The sequence below is a fragment of the Suncus etruscus genome, chromosome 7, assembly GCF_024139225.1.
Source record: "Suncus etruscus isolate mSunEtr1 chromosome 7, mSunEtr1.pri.cur, whole genome shotgun sequence".
Classification (NCBI taxonomy): domain Eukaryota; kingdom Metazoa; phylum Chordata; class Mammalia; order Eulipotyphla; family Soricidae; genus Suncus; species Suncus etruscus.
The window spans coordinates 59260985-59274790 of record NC_064854.1 but is presented as its reverse complement, the minus strand read 5'-3'; positions in this window follow the sequence as shown (position 1 = coordinate 59274790).

Sequence of the window (13806 nt, the reverse complement as noted above, 5' to 3'; positions counted from 1 at the left end):
AGGGGGGGGGATAACAGTGAAGCCCAACTAAAAAATTTGATTTAGAACCACCTGCATCTAACTTTGATCTAAGTCATTTTCTTGCTGATTTAAAGGTGCTTTATAGTTTTCCAAACTTAATGTTTCCAATTGCATAATGTTTTACGGTGTATTTTGATGTAGTAGCCTGTTTTCAAAATGTATGTTCAGGGGTCTCAAACTCAATTTAACTGTGGGCCGCAGGAGGCAAAGTCGGGGTGATCCTTGAGTGCAAAGTCAATAGTAAGCCTTGAACATTGGGAGGTGTGACCCAAACAACTAAAACAAAACAAAACAAAAAAAGATTCCTCTAAGGGAGGGCCACAAAATGCTGTATGGAGGGCCGCAAACGGCCCCGTGGGTTTGAGACTCCTGGAAATGCTCTTGTACTTGTGTTTAGGGAAAGGTTAAATAGGAACACAAAAGTTCCAGGAAAAAATGCTTGTTAAATAGCTTTAAGAAGAATAGGAACAAGGAAGTTCCAGGATAGTGCTTTTTAAATAGCATTAAGAAAATGTTAAGTTACAGGTGTATTTTGCAGAAAAGTTATGTTTATGGAAAAGGTTGATCTGTTAATTTACCCTTTAAACTTTGTTGCTATGGGAATATTACCCACCTTTGGCTATAGGAAGCCAGGAAAACAAAAGATAACCTCGACTCTTTTGCTTTATTTGTTTTAAGAAAAGGGCAGAATGTTAGCCCATCTCCATTCTTCCTGTAACCTTACCTGCTAAGAAGACCTGCCCATTTCTGGGAGGGGTCTTTGGTGGGTAACAAAAGGTTTGGCCTCAGGGGCATAAGAGATTAGATTTGGAGGATGAATTGAGAGAGAAGCAGGAGGAGGAGAGATGGCTGAGAGACTAGGTACAATGCAGGGCTGAATAGGGATCCAGCGTAAAAGGTTATGTTAGACCACACACATGTTAACCAGGGCCCTGAATAAAGCTGATATCTCCTGAAGCCTGCCTGTGAGTTTTCTCCCCACTGCTATCCTGAACCTGTAGACTCCACAGCTGAAGGGGGTTGGAGACATGTGGCCCGGGCTGGAGGAGAAAGACCTCTCACTTTCCATCTCTCCATCCATCTCCATCCAGCCCCATCCAAAGGGCTTTTATTCAACACTAACCTACGAATTAAAGGTGAGAGACACAAACCTCATAGGTTTTTAACAACAACAACAACAACAACAGCAACAACAAAATTTGTATATAAAGGATAAAATTTCACGACACTGCAAGTAGATTTAACTGGAAAATGAAGAAACCAACATGGATTCAAAAAAAGAAAAGAAACAGTGAATGAGGATTTTTAAAATATATAATCCTCAACAACATACTTGGAGAAGTCAAATCCAAGCTAATTTCCTGGCAAAACAAAATGACTGAAAATGACCCAGAAAAATTGCAGTAGATCAGTTAGCACAGACAGATGGCCAGATCATTAGTTGTATCGTGAGAAACAGAGTTAGGATCAGATGCTTTTATAACTAAGTTGTAGCCAACCATTAAAAAATAGATGTTGCTTTTACTAATTCAGGACATATTAAAAGAAAAATGATCCAACTATGTTTTCAGAGTCAGCATGACTTTCACATAAAAATTGAACAATAATAAAGGAAAAGCCAGGACCAAATTCACTTCTAGGTAATGACACAAGAGTTCATAGAGTATAAACAATCGTATCTTAGGATATATGTAAAGAATAAGCAGTTATTTCTACATTATAGTTATTTGTAGTTTGTAATTTGTAATTATCAAGATAATTTAGTATAAAAGATTGAAGGTACAAATTCACATAATTAAATCTATGCTAAAACAATTATTAAATAAATTTAGCAGTTATTCCTACTTAAAAACAACAGTTTATGCAAACCAATAATTAAGGTTAGCCTAAGAGGTAACCACTTATTTAATAGTTCAAAGCATTCTCAATTTAAAAAAAATCAAGTATAAGGTAGAGAGATTGAAGAGAGTATGTAAGGCTCATATGAGGAGTGATTTCTAAGCACAAAGCCATAAATAAGCCCTGTGCATCACTGGATACGGCTCAAAACAAAACAAAATATATTTATATATATTTTAAGTGGTTTCATTTTATTTCCTCTCTAAAAAACTTCCTTTTGTCTTACATTAGTATTACCCCAGCAGAAGTCCAGCACCAGCCATAAAAGGGATCTACCCCTTTAAGAAAGACCTTAATTATTATTGGCTGGCTAGGGATATAAAAGTCCTCCCCCTCCAGTAAGACTAGGGCTGGAGAGTCAGTGTGTGGCAGTTTGAAGAGGCTGTTGGAGCAGCAATTCGATCGAACTATTTCTACTCCTGGCTATGTCTTTTCTCCCTGATTTCGACAGACTGTATCATTTTGGATTATTTTTCCTTTACTTTATATACCTGTTCCTTTTACCTGGCCCTCAATCTGACCTTAGCCTGGTCCCAAACCCAGCTCTCTCTCCCTCTTTCTCTCTTTCCTGGCCTGGGGGTTTGTCATAGGCTCCTGGGCTTACAATATTTTGTCAGAGTATTGCAAAGTATGCAAGATTCCCCCCACCTCCCCAATCCCCACCAACCTGGCAGACCCTGGCAGCTTGGCTCATCTCTGGCAGCTTGGCTCTCTGGTACTTCCTTTTCTTCTAACCTTTAGAAGTACCCTGTGATCTAAATCCAGCATTGGCATTCCAGTGACTTACTATAATTATGACCTGTCACTTATTGCAAATCTGATGGAGGTAAAGCCTGTTTTTGGTGTCTAGACCGTACCCTGCAGTGCTCAGGGGCTTACTCCTGATTCTGTGCTCAGGAATCCTTCCTAGAAAGGCCAGGGATCAAGCCTGGGTCAATCACATGCAGGGCAGGAGTTTTACCTGCTGTACCATCTCTCGTGGGTCCCACTTTGTAACTTACTGTCACTATGTAAGTGTATTCTCATTTATTACATACAGATGTTGTATAATACATGCTTTGTAGCACCACTAGAAACTTCGAACTGAGAAAAGTATTTCCCAAATTTTGGGGCCTGGAACAGTGCAACAGTTAAGCAAGTATCCAACCTGGATTCAATTCCTGACACCCCACAATGCCCCCACTTCAGGTCTGGAGGCTCCTGAGCACTGCTTGGTGGCCCAACACAACCTTAGCTCCATAGGCTCTGGGCAACGATGCATCGAAGATTGAACCAAATTGTTTGGTAGGGCCCCACAGCCTCCTTGAATAGCACTTGGGCCTCAGCCTACCCCAGAACCAAGGTTTCTCCCTACATTATTTCCCTTATTTTTAACCTTCTACATATCCATTTCGCATCAAGCAAGCAGTTATGGTGGAAATGCACACATCTGAGTTTATTTGTCTTTATAATCTCATTTTATGTAGTTGTGATCATATTTCACAATATAGATGTCAGCATTCAGTCATTCATTTCCCCAACTTAGGATAGTTTTACTGTTTTCAGAGTTTTATGGTGGTGGAGTATCTCCCTACATGACACTTTTCCCTCCTTAAAACAAATATTTCTCTAGGCCAGATTCCAGGCCTAGATCTACAGGGTCATTTTATATCTTTGCTTCCCTGTCTCTGGGCTGTGCCACTCACTACTTGCCATTCTCTGAGACCCAGTGTATGTAGCTGACTGTTGCTTCTTCTTCCTAAGCCACCTTCTCTGTCTCTCCTCTTAAACCTGAACCCCAACTGATGCAGGTGTGCTTTAGCACATCAGAAACTCATGGTTTTGCCTTGGACCTTCTGAATGAATACATGAAAATACAAGTTTGGGGCAGGAGAGATAGCATAGAGGTAAAGTGTTTGCCTTTCATGCAGTAGGTCATCGGTTCAAATCCCAGCGTCCCATATGGTCCCCCGTGCCTGCCAGGAGCAATTTCTGAGCATGGAGCCAGGAATAACCCCTGAGCACTGCTGGGTGTGACCCAAAAACCACACACAGAAAGAAAGAAAGAAAGAAAGAAAGAAAGAAAGAAAGAAAGAAAGAAAGAAAGAAAGAAAGAAAGAAAGAAAGAAAGAAAGAAAGAAAGAAAGAAAGAAAGAAAGAAGAAAGAAGAAAGAAGAAGAAAGAAGAAAGAAAGAAAGAAAGAAAGAAAGAAAGAAAGAAAGAAAGAAAGAAAGAGAAAGAGAGAGAAAGAAAGAGAGAGAGAGAGAAAGAAAGAAAGAAAGAAAGAAAGAAGAAAGAAGAAAGAAAAAGAAAGAAAGGAGGGAGGGAGGAAGGGAGGAATGGAGGAAGGGAGGAAGGAAGAAAGAAAGAGAGAGAAAGAAAGAAAGAAAAAGAAAGAAAGAAAGAAAGAAAGAGAGAGAGAGAGAAAAAGAAAAAAGAAAGAAAAAAGAAAGAAAGAAAGAGAGAAAGGAAGAAAGAGAGAAAGAAAGAAGAAAGAGAGAAAGAAAGAAAGAAAGAAAGAAAGAAAGAAAGAAAGGAAAGAAAGGGAGAAAGAAAGAAGAAAGAAAAAGAGAAAGAAAGAGAGAAAGAAAGAAGAAAGAAAGAGAAAGAAAGAAAGAAAGAAAGAAAGAAAGAAAGAAAGAAAGAAGAAAGAAGGAAGGAAAGAAAAAGAAAATTCAAATACAAGTTTGGTGTTTTTTTATCAGTTTATATGTGTGTGTTTATATACATATATACTTGAATTGGAAAGCTGCTTTTTTTGTTTAACTTGTTATAACACTGTAATTTATCAAGTTGTTCATAATAGTTGTTTAAGACACTAAATGTTCCAATATCAATCCTACCAGTGTCCTCGATCTCCCACCTGCCACCCTAGCCTGCCTCCATGCAGGTGCAAACAAATTGACTTCCTATTGTTTGTTATAACGCAATGGCAAATGAAATGATCAAAACTTATGGGTCCAATAGAAGGGAATATTCTCTCTCTTCCTGGTGTTACTAAAGTCAGTGTCTGAGGAGTCACCAGGCTGTGGTTGGTGCGAGTTGAGCTTCTGTGTTACTGGTTTAGGCTGCCAGAACTTGAAAGATTCCTAGGAAACTTTCCCATTTTGATTTTAACAATGAACATATATAGAATTTGGAAGAAATTTTAAAGAGAAGGAAGGATGAGAAGTAGATTTATCCAGTGCAGAATAAGCTAGTTTACCCAATATGTCTTCAGAGAGGACAATACTTTGATGTATTACCTAATATCAGTCATGGATAGGAAAAGATCAGATTTACACATCGTATCCCTAAGTGGGCGATTGGGCCCTATACGGGGTGTTAAAGTGATCCAGAGGGGCAGTAGTAACTTTGGGTGCATGGGAAGGAATAATGTTTCTTTTCATTCAGTTAAAGAATGTAGATTTCCAGAGGTGGGGGCTACAGAATAATTTCTTTTTCATAAAAAGGTAGAACAATTATGTTGGGGACCTCTGGCATTGAATATCTTTCCTGACTGGGACTTGGCGAAACCTACTCAGAGCCCACCCAGAGATGCTGGTCATGAGTGAACTGGAACCCAATTCTTGGCTCTGACTAGTTATGGAAAACAGGGCAGAGACTTCACTTCTCAAAGCCTTAGTTGCCTCTTTCCTACTCTGGGAACAACACAGTCATATCGCATCGTTGAGTAAGATGACTTGGTCTGCCATTGCTGAGTTATTGAGCAGGACAGTCACATGCAAGCTCCAGCTTCTTGCTCAGGTGGTGTCTCTTTTTTCTTTCTTTTCTTTTCTTTTCTTTTTCATTTCATTTCTTTTCTTTTCTCTTTTCTTCTTTTCTTTTTGTTTTATGGGTGGTACCCTGTGGCACTCAGGGGTTACTCCTGGCTCTGCACTCAGAAATTCTCCTGGCAGGCACAGGGGACCATATGAGATGCCGGAATTCGAACCACCGTCCATCCTGGATTGGCTACTTGCAAGGCAAACGCCCTACTGCTGTGCTATCTCTTGGCCTCGTGGTTTCTTTTTCTGCAAGCGTCCCCCAGTTTCTGTGTTACATGCCCAGCTGAAAAACTATTCAACACAGGAAACAGGTTCATGTAGTTTTATTAAAAAAAAAAAAAAGCTTATTGAAGGGCTGGAGAGACAGAACAGGGATTAGGGCACATGCCTTGCATGAAGCCACTCAGGTTCAATCCCTGACTCTGGTCTTCTGAGCACCACTATGAGTGATCCCTGAGCACAGAGCCAAAAGTAAGCCATGAGCACTGCTAGGTGTGGTGCCAGAACCAACAATAGCAGCAATAAAAGCACAGGTCATTTTGTGTTTTTTTGAACCAAAAGAAGAATAATGTAGTGAAAAGTTTTAAAGGTTTAAGAAGTGGGTGAGGAGGAGAAAAAACAAAACAAAAACAACTGGAGCAAAAGGAATGATTCTCGATTATTCTCACTGCTGGTCCTTTGCTCATTCATTTATCTGTTTCCTTTAATTTATATGTTTCATTTCCATTTATCTGTTTCCAGTCACATTAATGATTTGCTGTTACCCTTGCCTTGGACCTTACCCAAGGCTCTCGAGAGACTGAGGGCTACTGGGGCTGTTGACCAAGATGATCTTGACAAAACTACCCAGTTTGGGGGTTTGGAGGGAGAAAAACCTGTGATTTCAAGATTAGGAAAGTCAGGTTCGGAGGCAGCTGCAAAGAAATTTGGATTGGCAACAGCTGCAGTGTCACTTAAATAAGGGACACTTTCACCCTATTAGGGAAGCTGTGTCCTCCTAGGCTATGTTCTCAGTCCTGTCAAGGTTTGTTAGGTTATACCATATTTTACACAAAACAAAGATTATCCCTGACTTCTTTGTATCTGTTTGTTTACAATATTGTTTTACCTTAAACAGAGATTGTCTTACATGTAAACCTGAGCGGGACTGGCTCAGAATAGTCTGAGTGACCTGTCTTTATTCTGTCCTTACTCCCCCATCCAGGGGTGGTTTCTGTACTCAATACAAATGACTGTTCTGGCGGGCAACTCACTCTCCATAGGATGTAGAAGATTGCCAGACTATGTGTGTTTTATCGTTAGCCTGGTTTGTATTATTTCATTTGTGACCCTGACTCAAACTCCTTCACCTGGGGTTAAAAATAGGGTGTTTTTACAAAGATTAGCTGGCACCCACTCTCACAGTCCCCTACACCTTAGAGAGGGCCCATTTCCCAGCAAACTCTCTGGTTGGACCCCTCTCTGCTGGGGTGCAGCTCTGCACTCCACCCTGCTGATTTCTTCTCAGGCTTTGTGAGAGGGAAGGGAGCTTCCAACATTTTCAAGGCTCAACTAGACTTGTTCCCAACACGTTCCTTCTGTTAGATGCCAAAGCGAGGCCAAGATCCAAGCCCAGGGTAGTTTTTCATGGTCTGAGATATTCTCCCCAAGGTCAAGTCCCTGAGTTCCTAATACTTCTCATCTCTCCGACAGCTGGCAAGGCCCAGCTTTCTCATGTCCTGAGGCATCTGGCAGCCCAGAAAACCTGACAGCCCCTGAATCCAAACTGTAAGTCACTTCTTCCTGTGCCATAGAAATGGTACTGTGCTTTACATAGATGTAGCCAATTCATGAAATTCCCAGCCACCTCCTGTCATTTTCAAAAGCTGAAGAAGTATGTTCCTGAGGTTCCTCTTTAGGGCTATATTCTTTTCGGAGACACCTTGGGCTAACAAGGGTGATTATACCTTGTTTTCATCTAGCAAGCTATTTAGTTCTGTGACATTTTTTGATTTATATTAGTTTTATTTTGTGTATTTTTGTTATGGTTTTTTATTCTGGGCCACACCTGGTGGTGCTCAGAAATTACTTTATATGAGGTATAGGAGTACAAAGAAGGTGATTCTTAAAAGCAATGCCTTTGTCCATGCAAACAAACTTTATGCTACTCAATAAATCTCCTGTTTTGCAAATGGCAGGCTTGGGCAACCTTACGGGATACCGGGGATTAAATCTGGGTTGTCTTCTTGTAAGGCAAATGCTGCCCTATCCAATGTGCTATTGCTCTGACCCCTTATTTTATTTTATTTTATTTTATTTTATTTTATTTTATTTCTTTGGTTTTTAGATCACACCCAGCAGTGCTCAGGGGTTACTCTTGGTTCTGTGCTCAGAAATCTCTCCTGGCAGGCTCGGGGGACCATATGGGATGCCGGGATTCGAACCAATGACCTGCATGAAAGGCAAATGCCTTACTTCCATGCTATCTCTCTGGGCCCCATTTGTTTTATTTTTAAATTGGGGTGGAGTGTGGTTTGTTGGGCCATACCTGGTGATGCTCAGGGGTTACATCTGGCTCTGTGCTCAGAGATCACTCCTGCTAGTGCTCAGGAAATCATTATGCAGTGCCTGGGTTTGAACCTGGGTCAGTCACATGCAAAGGGCCTCACCACTGTTCTAGCTTGTTGTGTATGTAAACATTTTATGAGATTATTATGTTACTGACCCTACCCTGATCGGTGATTGTGCCCTAGCTTAGGGTGTGACCTGGCATTCTGCCCCCACCCTAGGGTGGTACCTGATTCTGCTTCCACCATTGGGTGGTATCTGATCCCACCATTGTGTGGTACCTGATTCTGGGGGATAAAAACAAGGGTCTGTGGAAGGCGAGGGACTTTTGGCTGGAACTGATTCTGAGGCTTTGGACTTCAGTCTTGTCCACTGAATAAAGCTAATATTTCCACAAGCCTGACTCTCTGCGAGCTGTTTACCCATCGCTTCACCTCAGAACTGCCGGCTGAACAAGGTGGCAGACACGTGCTCCGAGCTGGAGGGGAAAGACCTCATCCTCCATCCCTCCATCAGTCAACCTCTTCAGGGGCTGACTTGCAACACTAGCTCTCCAGTTCCCATGGTCTTATTTTAGGGAGAGTAAAGAATTAAATGTCAGAGGGTTTTTATTTTACCCCTCCTTGCTTATGTTTCTCCTAAAGAGCGAGTTGATTTCCTTCTGGCCCCTTGTAGGTTGTCCAAATTCTTGTGAGTTCCCTTCCCTCAGCCAACCAGTTCCCTGGGAGTCAAGAAAGCTCTGTTGAAATCCTTTCTCCCTTTGCTTATTTGTCTTTTGCAGGCCTGAGGTTGGGCTATCGGTGGGGCTTTCCACCGGCCAGGCAGGAGTTTGGATAAACCACTGGTTTAAGAAGGTTGTATAACTAGCCAGTGTAATAAAATGCATTCAGGGGTCATCCAAGAAAATGTAATCAGCACTAGGAGTTACTGGATAGCACTTCCACAGGGGAAGAACAGAAATGAGGAACAGAGATTCAAAACCAAGGAAGAAGTACTGGAGCAGGGGGTGGAAGGTGGGGGCTCGGGGAGCTTCTCAAGTTCAGAAATAACATTGCCACCACCCCCAAAACCAAAAAAAAAAAAAAAAAAGCCAATGTGTTTTGCAATCAGAAACGGTCAAAAGAGCTCTAATTGCCCAGCGGAAACCCAAGATCTGCTGCAAATTTAGATGAGAATTTTACCCGAAGACTTAATTTTTTTCCCTTTGTGCAGTTTTGCTTGAAAGTTTGGCCTTATGATTGGTTTCGGGATGGGTATCGAATATCGCAGCCTGAAGGGGAGAAGCATTCCCACCAAGTCCTCCTCCCTCACAAAACACCCTGAGAAAGGGAAAAAAAAAATTTGCATTCAATAATCAGAGGCTGGGCAGACAAATTGGCACCATTTTTTCCCCCCCTTTCCAGCCTCCCTTTTATTTTTGACTAGAAATAGGACTGCAGGCGTGAGTCACAATTCACAAATATTTGTAGTATTATGTTGCATGGACTTGGGGGAGAAAAAAATTACCAGAGGAAGGTAATTCTTAAAAGCAATGTCTTTGTTCATGCAAACAAACTTTATGCTTCTCAATAAATCTTCTGTTTTGCAAATGGCCATTAAAATAACAGCTCATTTGATTAAAATTCTGTTTTCTTTTCACAACGGTCATTTGGCATTTTAGGAACCCTCCAAAAGCAGTCTTAGCCATGATGTCATCAGCATTATATTAATGCATTAGAAAGGTTAAAAGCTCTTACTTTTTATAGGGCTTTTAAAAGCCAACATTTGATTGTCTATTGCATAAACTGGCTCTGAACCCATTAAAACGTGACAACAACTTCAGAGCTGACCCTGTTTAAGGGTAAAAAATTGATCAAGGATCTGCCACATTTTTTAATTGCTTGGAATGAAATGGAAACTGAGCCTGGGCCAGTATTTGGGAATGGAAATAATTAAATCCACTCCAACACCTTTCCATATAATAATGCTATTTTTTAAATTACAGGTTTTTTTTCTTCTTTTAGAGCTGAATGATTTTTTATGGCACAAAAATAGTTTATAGCTTGAAAGGTTTCTTTTCTGCCACAGCCCATCATGATGCTGTCAGCCTGTCATTAAAAATAAGATGAATTATTCCCTTGCGTGTTTCAAATGCTAAATCTTAAAAACAAACAAACAAAAATGCTGCAAATTTATCTATGTTGTCTTTTGGGGGGGAGGGTTAGAAAGTTGTGTGGGCAAGTAGTGATTTGGGATAATGTCAAATGTTTAAGCCTTTTTTAAATCTATTTGTTTATATAAATTAGGCACCTTTAAAAATGACATTCAAAAAATCTACAGTAAAATCTGGACTCCTTGGGTTCATTGTGCCTTGAACCTCTTTATTGTTATTTTCTGGTTTTTTCCTCATTCTCTTCACATAAGTAATATTCTGGCCCAGATACATCTCAGTGGAGAGACCCTTTGCAGGGAAGTCTCATTGCTGGGGAAATCCTTCTAACAAGAACCTTCTGATATGAATATACCTAGATGACAGTCAGGAAAAGTACAAGCTGCTCAATCATCTCTTAAAGCCTCAGCGTTTGCCTGTAATTAACATGATAATAAGATTAAGGCGACATTTGACTTTTGATAAACCCCAGGCCCCCTCCATACCATCTCCAGCAGTTCTAAGCTACTTTCATTAGAATCGATGTTTATCTAATTTGTAAACAATCAGTTGGAAATAAAACTTTCCCAGGGTCTGCTGAGAAGGCAGCTAGCAAGTCTAGGCTTCCCCAAGCCCTGCTTCCAACATTTGCCCTTGCGTGCCAAGGGATCTACTGCTGGGGGTGACAGGACTTAGAAGGGAGAATTTGTGGGCCCTTGAGAGCTCAGTCCAGCCCAGCTCATCTTTACCTGATGCTCTAAGGCACCCACTGAAACTGTTATAACTAATTTTCTGGGAAAAGAATCTCTGGTATGGCAGTGGCCCGGGCCTGCAGAAAGAGTTTGTTCAGGGCAGTTGGCAATAGCTTCTGCAGCACTGTTTTGAAGCATAGGTCAATTCTTTTTACAGGCCTTTTCCATCCCGATTTTAGCTTTTTCCGCTGCCCTCTGCTTGATGTTATTGCTCTTTCTGCTTCTATAAGATCCTTACAGTCCTTCCTTCTTTCCTTTCTTTAAAAAATGGTTCAGTTTTTTGGTTGGCAATTGCTTTAATTATTCTTGTGCAAGATAGCAAGGTTTTCAATGTTGTAGTTGGACGCATATGCCACATAGTGTGTGTGTGTGTGTGTGTTTGTGGTGCCAGGGATCAAGTACTAGGCCTCACACATTCAAGACAAGTGCTCGAGTGCTGCAGTAGATCTCCTGCTCAAAAAATAACAACTTTAAAAGTGTTGCTGGCCCAGGAAATAAGCTGAGAAGGTTTGAAAAATATTTTCAAGCAATAGACAAGCAAGTTTAGAGCATGTCTCTTTTATCCCACTAATTTCAGAGTAGTTCCTACCTTAGCATAAAACTATTAATTTCTGTCCTCCATACAAAGAACAAAGAGAGGGCATCCACCTTCAAAATCTGCATTTATTGAAAGCACTTCCACCCCCCTAGCTACCCATACATTTTTAGAGGTGAAAAAGAGAAAGGAAAATATTTTCTATTTGGAGATCTGCGTTGACACACAAATGTTTATGGATTTCCCGCACAGTTAATTTCTCAGTATCTTTAAATCTATAATAAACATATGCATCTGCCATGCTTTTTAAGAGTTAGGCTTTCAAGCACCTCAATGTATTTTATTACTATTCACATGTAAACATGAAATCTCTGGGTCCCAGGTCCTGCTGTCCACTCAGCTCGGGAAGTGATCCAAGGCTCCTGATTTTTAATTATCTGATCCCCACCCCCACCCGCAAACCTGCTTCAGGCTTTTTTTTTTTTTTTTTTTTTTTTTGGTTTTTGGGCCACACCCGGTAACACTCAGGGGTTACTCCTGGCTATGTGCTCAGAAGTTGCTCCTGGCTTGGGGGACCATATGGGACGCCGGGGGATCAAACCGAGGTCCGTCCAAGGCTAGCGCAGGCAAGGCAGGCACCTTACCTTTATCGCCACCGCCCGGCCCCTTCAGGCTTTTTTTTTTTTTCTTCAAATTTCCTTTCTGTCATTGATAATCCGAGACCATTTGCGCCTTTCTTTAAAGTTCACAGAAAATTCTAGTTCTGACTCTTCAAAAATCCCGATGGTCTCTCATGAGCAAATGACTGCAGTGATAGCATACCCTATCTTGGAAGCCAATATCATTTCTTGTATGTGTAACTTAAAGGCATTTGCACTTAAAAAAAGGGAGAGGAAAGGGGCAGGAGTTATTGGTGGGGAATGAATGGCAGAGATGGATGCTGGCACCACCGACCTGGTTGTCAGGGAAGGGAGTTCAGGTGCCTTCCAGACAGGAGTATTCTGGAGAACACTCTGGGCTTGGAAAAAGCCCTAGTTCACTCTGTGACTCAGGAAAGCTGCTTTTTATCAATTAGCTCAAACATATTTTTTCCCCACTTAGGTCAGAAAATATTTCCTAGATCATCAAAATTTCACTGTAAATGGCAGCTGCTCCCCTATTCAATGCATTTCCTTCTCTCTCCTTTCTCTCTTTCTTCCCATCTCCTGCTCCTAATTAATAAACATTAAGGGAAAGTGTGTTGGCAAAGAAATAGGTGAACCCCATCTTTTCAATATAGTTTTTCATCATTGCAGTGTGGACTCCGTTGGGATTTGGAGATCATGTGTTGTTAGGGCAGAAATGTCATTTCTGTTGTGAATGCCATACATATTTCACAAGCTGCAGTGGAGCGTTTTTTTTATTTGACACTTTGGGGAGCTGGCATTTCTGCCTCCATGGGGCTCTATAGATACACAGAGAAGTTCAGATCACCGGGGCTTGGAGCAGAGCTCTGAAAAAAGATTTGACGCACATAATAGAAACCACAGTGACAATATTTCAAGTAATAGAGGGAAAATGATTTGCAGGTTCTTAAAGGGAAATCATGTACTCATGCAAAGCTCAATTCTCCCAGGAGTTGTCTGGCTCACGGACCAAGAAGATAGAGATATTTTCTCATCAAACAGAGGTAGAGGGGGAGTTGAGCTTAGCGGGAGTTTTATTTTAAGTTGGGGTGGGCAAGTGTGTTTGTATGCCTGTGTTTATGCTTCTTTAACTATGTATGTCTTGTAAGGATCCCTCAGTGATTGAGGCATAACCCTTTAGCTGTTTATTTTGCAGCTTCTCTATAATTTATTTCTCTTTCTCTCTCTCTCTTTTTATATATTCATTCACATAACTCTCCCCCCCCCCTTTTGGTGGTGAAAACAGACACTTGGGAGTCAGTGATTAAGACAGAATGACAAATAATGAGAATGAGAATGGAAAAGGCAACTGGTTTCCACTGGGGATGCCACCACACCAGGTAGCTGAACATTGCTGTAGCTGGGCTGATGTTGGTTTCTACCTGTGGGTCTGGCTTTGTGGGAATCCAGCCAGATCACCCCCAGCTCACATCCCCTTCCTTCTGCTCTGACATGGGCTCCCCACATTGCTCTTGGAGATTTGTCTGTCTGCACTCATCTCTTTTTATTGTCA